The sequence below is a fragment of the Nylanderia fulva genome, unplaced genomic scaffold, assembly GCF_048542155.1.
Source record: "Nylanderia fulva isolate GAGA-0341 unplaced genomic scaffold, ASM4854215v1 Scaffold83, whole genome shotgun sequence".
NCBI classification, from domain to species: Eukaryota; Metazoa; Arthropoda; class Insecta; order Hymenoptera; family Formicidae; genus Nylanderia; species Nylanderia fulva.
The window spans coordinates 348,590-355,655 of NW_028190950.1; the positions used below are offsets into that span (position 1 = coordinate 348,590).

The window sequence follows — 7,066 nt, forward strand, 5'->3', positions numbered from 1 at the left end:
ACCACTGCGATCCACCTCGGCGCCACAGAAATTGGCCGAATGGCCAAACCCATGGCACCGATAACATTGAAGGGAGCGGCGAGCCAGATGGATAACCTCCAATGTCTCCCACCCCCCCCTCAATCGATATCCTCTTTGCGGTCAGAAGCTTTCGCGCCACTCTGACAGGGCAGCGCAACCAAATCGTGCCGTTGCACGAATTGGGAAACAATTGGATTTCCCCGGCCCTGATATCCTCCACTCGGCAACCCCCGAAACTAGCAACTTCCTCCAATATTCTCTGCCTCTTTACAGAGAACATTGGGCCCCTCAGTCGGACATCTTCCATCCGTGTAGGGCGGCCAACCCTAATTCCCTCTACTTCTGGGAAGACATCTCTGAGCTTAGTCGCGAGTGTATTCCGCCCTCGACGCCGAGTCTTTTCCGGGAACCGACAGCAAAATACTGCCGGTTACCCCTCTTCTCATTCGCATCGAGCTGATATTTAAGCCCTTTACGTCGATCTTGGATTTAGCCTCCGAAAGGACTGAGGCATATGATCTCGCCTCCATTCCCCCCCGAATCGTCAGCGAAATCACTGACGCGGAGGGGAGGCGAGAAGGAACCCCACCTACCTTCCTTTCCCGAGTAGGTCCCTCCTTAGAGGCACCCTTCTCTGCACGCTCCTTCGTCCGGGGGAGTCGTCTGAGCCCTCTCCCACGACGTCGCCTCCTCTTCCCATTGGAGACTCCAGGACCAGGGGCATCCGCCAGAGTCTCCGCAAGAGCGGAAACGGCAGAGCCCCCAGGCACAGAGCCAACCACACCACTACCGACACTCGAGACAGGCGCGCGTATGGGATCCACTCCGTAGACCGGAGTGGGCCCATCCCGCCCCCCAAGCTCTGACCTAATAGCGGCCACCACCGAAAGCGATATGTCGTCCCTCAAGTCCCCGAAGCGACGATCCAGAAGGGACGACACATCAAGCGCCGTAAAAGGGCGATCCTCCGCAACCACAGCCCCAGATTCCTCCGCCAAACCAGGCGGGGACCTCTCAACAGAGGGCAGACGAAAGCCGCTTCTTCCTTGCGCCCTTGTCCATGGCGCCTTTACCTGAAAAGTAAAATGCCTCGATGTCCGGAATCGCAGAGCGAACAAACGCAAGCTCCTCCGTGAGGCGCTCCACTTCGCGTTCCTGGGCCGAGATACGAATCCTCAGGCCCTGGTTCTCACTCCTGAGAACATCCATGCGAGGATCGGCCTCCGAAGAGGTCCTCGCCACGACTTCATCGAGGATGCCACCCAGCTTCCTTGAGGAGGCTATGAGCTCCTCGGCCATGAAATCTTCAAGGCCAGGGAGACCAGCCACCCTCTCCACTTGGGTGACAAATCTATCCGCCAGTTTCCGAAGCTCCACAGTAGTGGACCCCCGCAACTCTGCACGGTATACCACGTCCGGCGGAGCAACATCCTTGCCAATCGCAGTAAGAGTTGGTCCCAGGGAGGGGTCCAACACTCTACGCGCATACGCAAGCCTCAGCTCATCACGCTCAGCAGCTGCCAGGCGTTCCTTGGCTTGCGCAAGATTGACATATTCGCCCGTTGTTTTAGGGCGACCTCGCTTTTCCGCGCCGCACTTACCTGGAGGCTTCTTTCGGGGGTACTGCCTCCTGCCCATCAGCAACCTCTTATCTAATGGAGCCCAGGTCTTGTCCCTCTTACTTTCCTCATCCTCTGTGGAACTCGCCGATGGCAGAGATATAAAGGATGGCTCCCCTACATCCCGCTCCTCGTCCCCACTATCACCCCTCACCTTCTCCGGTGAAGGGAGAGGCTGAGAGTCACTCTCCTCTTCAACTGTTTCTCCAGTCAGTGATTCTGCGGTACTAACCGCGATCACAGGTTCGAAGAACTGCACACAAACATGTTTGGCGCAGAACCTCGTTTCACTACGCGAACACTCACGGAAAAAGACGTCCATACATTTCGCGAGGTCCTTATATTCGTGATGAGCCTGATAGCTCCGAACCACTTTATTCAGAAGGACTCGGCGAATCTGCGCAGCAAGTTCCTTCTGGTCTACACTCCGGTCACGATTCCTCCAGCGTAACGCTAGATTACGCAACCGATCGCGCACAGCAGTCCACTCATTCCTCGGCACTGTAGCAGTCCAGTCTGCAGCCCCAGCCGGCAAAGCTGCAGACGACCTGTCGTACGATGACGACATGGAGGGAGCCAGGCCTACACCCCCCCCCCCCCCTACGCCGGTTCCCGGTACCCGAACCCGGGACGTTCTCTTCTTTTTCCGAACTCATCATGATACTGAAAAAGAAATTGGTTTTTTCTGTCAGGGGTTTTCCTTCCCCTTAGGAGGTTGCCTTACTCAGCTAACGGGGCCTCCCCCCCGGGTGTTATCTTCGGTGTTTTCCTTCACCTAGTGCAGTGGACAAGTCCTTTTTAGGGCCTGCACGCCCATCACACCCCGTTTATCCATCACCACACACTCCAGCTCGGGTACCTCGGGATTGCGACACCCGTACACTACAGGGATGAGTCTGTAGTGCCCCTGAGGGAAGCATCTATATAACCTAGAACAAAACCCTAGGTCAACGTCGGGTTTTATTCTCAAATAGGAGGGGAGATGTAACGTCCAGACAAATTTCAAAATTTCAATCTTTTTCAAAAATTTATCCTTTAACATATTAGTCATGACAATCTCTAACCTACATGAAAGACCGGTATTAACAAATATTTAATCACATATAATTACTCATAAGTTAAAACATGTTTTCTCACAAATGACAATGGGAATAGCTACCCACTTTTAAGGGAGGGGTATGCTAATTTCGATGGAAAAAAGGCATGTTTTTACGATTTTTTTTGGCGAAACAGATAATGTTACTTTATTTATTCAATTTCCATGTAATAATACAACATTTGAAGAGTAACTTGCTAAATTTTCATCGAAAAATATCGAAAAATACGCGAGTGACAACGAATTTCCGGAGGCGCTTCTAAAAAGTAGTTTGGCGGTGATCATTATAACTCGTAGTAGAATTATCTGAAACCAAAAAATAAAAATGGATTCGTTAAAGGAGATGTTTTTCGAGGTAACGCTGGGAGAAATTTTTTTTTTATTTTTTAATTTTTAGTAGCACTTTGAAGCCAAAATTCTGATTTTTGGTGCAAAAAATCGAGTTATTTGTTTTTGTAAAATTAACAATTTTTAACAAATCAAAAAAAGCTCCCAGGAATACCTGGTAAATGTTGTTAAGAAGCAGTGTGCCAAATTTCAGAACAATTGATCGAGTAGATTTTGAGTTATCGTGATCACGAACTTCGAAAATGGCAAGTTTGAGAAAAACGCTCTAAACTTTTGCACACTAAAAATTTCGAAATAAAAGTCGATAGTTCTTTTATACTCACACAGAATCATCGATACCAGGTCCATACAGCAAGGCGTTTTCATCCAGAAGATCTAGAGCATCTTTTTGTGTTTGTCTCCGCGAAACTCTCCCTTCTTTACTGTTGTAGACCGCTTTCTCGTCTCCTCTAGTAATTCGCAAATCGTCAACTTGTCGCGCCCATTCGTGAGAACTAGGGCCTGTACCGATGTGCATCTCTTTCATGAAGCCAACAGGGCAATAGAACCTTCATTAAAAGTACAAGCAGCTACATTAGCTGCAATTTGTACGGTTGTAGAGGTTCCACTGTATGCCTTTGGAGAGATTTTCCATATTAGCTGATTGAGGCTTTTGTTATTGTTTTGTGTAAAACCTCCAAGACATCGCTGCAACAATGCGTCCTTGCTCAAGTCCTCATAAATGGGCTTCATGGCTTCCAGAACTTTAGAAGGAAGAGCTGCGTAGCTGTGTTTGAATGATTTTAGAGCATCTGCAGCTGGAGCTTTTTGCCACTCGCACCAGGAATCTTCGCCGCTCGGGCATTTCTCGTGCTGTGGGTTTTTGTCGTTTGAACTGTAGTGGTAGTATGTCGCCCATATATCATTTTTCATCTTCTGAACTGAATCGGAATTGCGTCGAATGGCCAATCCGTAGTAAACAGTTAATTTGTCTATCATTTTGCCTGTTAATTGTTCTTTTCCAGACAGGATTTTTTTTTTATGGTTTTTCCGGTTTTGGTCGTTGTAACAACTACTGTCTTGTTTACCAGATCACGCAGACGCGTTCCCATGCGTTTCTGCACATGTCCTACGCATTCCTTTTTATTTATTACAAAATCTTCACCATAAGGGTTTGCGTCAATAACGCCGCTGTACGTCTTCGAATCGCCATCTCCAATGTAATTACGATATTTCACCCCAAGAGTTTCCAAAGATCGTTGGAACATTTCTACGATTGCTGCTACCTCCATGTTTCCAGACGGTCCGACGTGGTTGGCTTTGCATTCTCCGCTACTAACATGTTCTTTGTGCCACTCTTCATATTCAGCAGTACTGGATTTATTTTCCCAAGTTTTACATCGTTGGCAGAAGCTGCTTTTTACTAAAATGTCAAATACTTTGCCAGTATGAAATCCAATGAGAGAAGCAACGCCAAATAACGAAGCAAACCCTCTTTTCTTCCATGTGCCGTCGCCTGATACAGTAACTTCTGTTGTTTCTTCTAAATTATGCGTTTTACACATTTCTTTTTTTTTCTTCTTCTACGGCCGATGCAAAAAACTTCTTGGCAACATTTGTTGTATATTCACACATTTCATCTACATACTTATTATATACTCTTTTCGTTAAAAAAGCACTAGCCAAGTCCATTAGTCCACACAATTTATTGCACCCGGCTAAGCCTAAGCCTAATACTCGCATTGCAAAAGCGAATCTTAAATTGACATCGTATTTTCCAGAATCTATTCTTGTAGAAGATGGAATATAATGAGGCGATGCACAGCTTTTGCATGTCATTTTGATATTAAAACCGAGTCCTTCTTTTTTGCATGATGTGAAATTGACTTCTCCATCACACTTTTTACATTTCACTATAGTAGAGATTGTTGAAAAAACCAAAACAAAATCTACTATCCTATAATGTTTTTGGAGATCTTCTTCTATTTCAATAGCGGGACGATTTTTAATTTTTTTCGACGACGAGCTGCCAGCTGTTACTTCATCGTTTTTACGCTTTTGTGGCGGTATTATTTTTTTTACTCGGTTCAAATACTTTTTACCGTATTTACGATCATCTCTAGTCACTTTTCGAGGCATTTTTAATAATAATAAATACACTCAGTAACAGTTCAAACACAAACACAGTTCAAAATGCCCGAAAATTCAACGAACTCGAACGATAACAGTCAAATTTTTCGACTCACTTTCTACCGTTCAACACGACATACAGCGAGCAACTGATGTATATACCATGTTTTCAATGCACACAAGGCTGCCTAAAAAGACGCTTTCAGCAATAAAGGAATTTAGGGGTTACGAATGAATACAATAGCGTGCCACGACAGCGCGCCGCACACCGGTCAAGGAGGTAGAGAAATACGGTTTGGAGCAACGGTCCTTTAAACGTTCATAACTTCTTTACTTTTGCTCCGATCGACTTGAAATTTTGACTGAATATTCTTGAGATGTTGCGCATTCATTTAAAAAAATTAAAAAAAAATGCCCAAAAAATATTTTAAATAGCATACCCCCCCCCCTTAAATAATATTTCCATCATAAAAAGCATAATTAACAAGGGTGCTCCGCTCCGGATCATTCGTTAGGAAACATACAAGTTAGAGAATAAGCACGCCTATAGCAAATATATTATTAACCTTAAAACTCTCATTCATAAATTAGGAGACTAAAAAATTCATATGCAATATAACATTATATCCGTCGTACGTTCGAAGGTACTACCAAATAAGGATATCATAGTTCAACCATGAATATATAGGTATTTTATCTTGATTATGATTTTTTCTATAATAAGCACCAATTTACATCTAGCTACAAGAGATGTATGTAAATTGAGTGTTAAACTTAGTCAGGGACAGTTGGCGAATAACCGATAAATCATATGTAGCCGCAGGCACGGTATAATAGCACAAAATTAATGCGTTATTCTCCATATGAGTTTTCCATCAATTTACATGAAACTATGGAATATAAATGTAAATTGATAAGTTTTAACCCTCCATCGCGATTTCCAAATGATAGATATAAATATTAGGAAAATTTAGAAATCCGTTCCTGACGCGAGTTATCTATCAATTTGCATATAACTATGAAATGTGAATGTAAATTGATAAGTTTTATTTGTCCATCACAATTTTTAAATGATAGATATAAAATATTAGAAAAATTAGAAATTCGTTCCTGACGCGAGTTATCTATCAATTTACATATAACTATGGAATGTAAATGTAAATTGATAAGTTTTAACCCTCCATCGCGATTTCCAAATGATAGATATAAATATTAGGAAAAATTAGAAATCCGTTCCTGACGCGAGTTATCTATCAATTTACATATAACTATGGAATGTAAATGTAAATTGATAAGTTTTAACCCTCCATCGCGATTTCCAAATGATAGATATAAATATTAGGAAAAATTAGAAATCCGTTCCTGACGCGAGTTATCTATCAATTTACATATAACTATGAAATATAAATGTAAATTGATAAATTTTACTTGTCTATCATGATTATTTTAATCCATAACAAAAATTTACGAAGTAATACGTTTTATTTAAATCGCAAAAAGAATAGACATATTCTAAAGAATAATACCTAAAATATATAGATATCGTTTGTAAAGTAGTAATTAGGTATGAAACCCGCTTTATTATGTGAACTCGGCTTTACTCTCAAGAAACATCTAGAAGATTCTAGAAGGTTCTAGAAAGACGGTTGAGAATCGTTACATTCCAGAAGCATGATGCAATGCATGATGCAACGCTGAAACACGTTGCAACCTGCAAACCATTATAGAAGGACCGTTAAGAAATATCACTACCAAGAATAAGATAAGGAAGGCCCGTTGCAAGCCGCATAGCGGTGAGTCACCAAAGAAGCACCGCTATCGCTACTAAGAATACGATAAGGAAAGTCGGAGAGCATAGCGATGAGTCATCAAA

At 43.1% G+C, this 7,066-nt stretch overlaps 1 pseudogene; it reads right to left on the reverse strand.

The window, feature by feature from the left end:
* Positions 1 to 3,403: 3,403 nt before the first annotated feature.
* Positions 3,404 to 5,323, reverse strand: LOC114943340 (uncharacterized; annotated as a pseudogene).
* Positions 5,324 to 7,066: the final 1,743 nt, after the last annotated feature.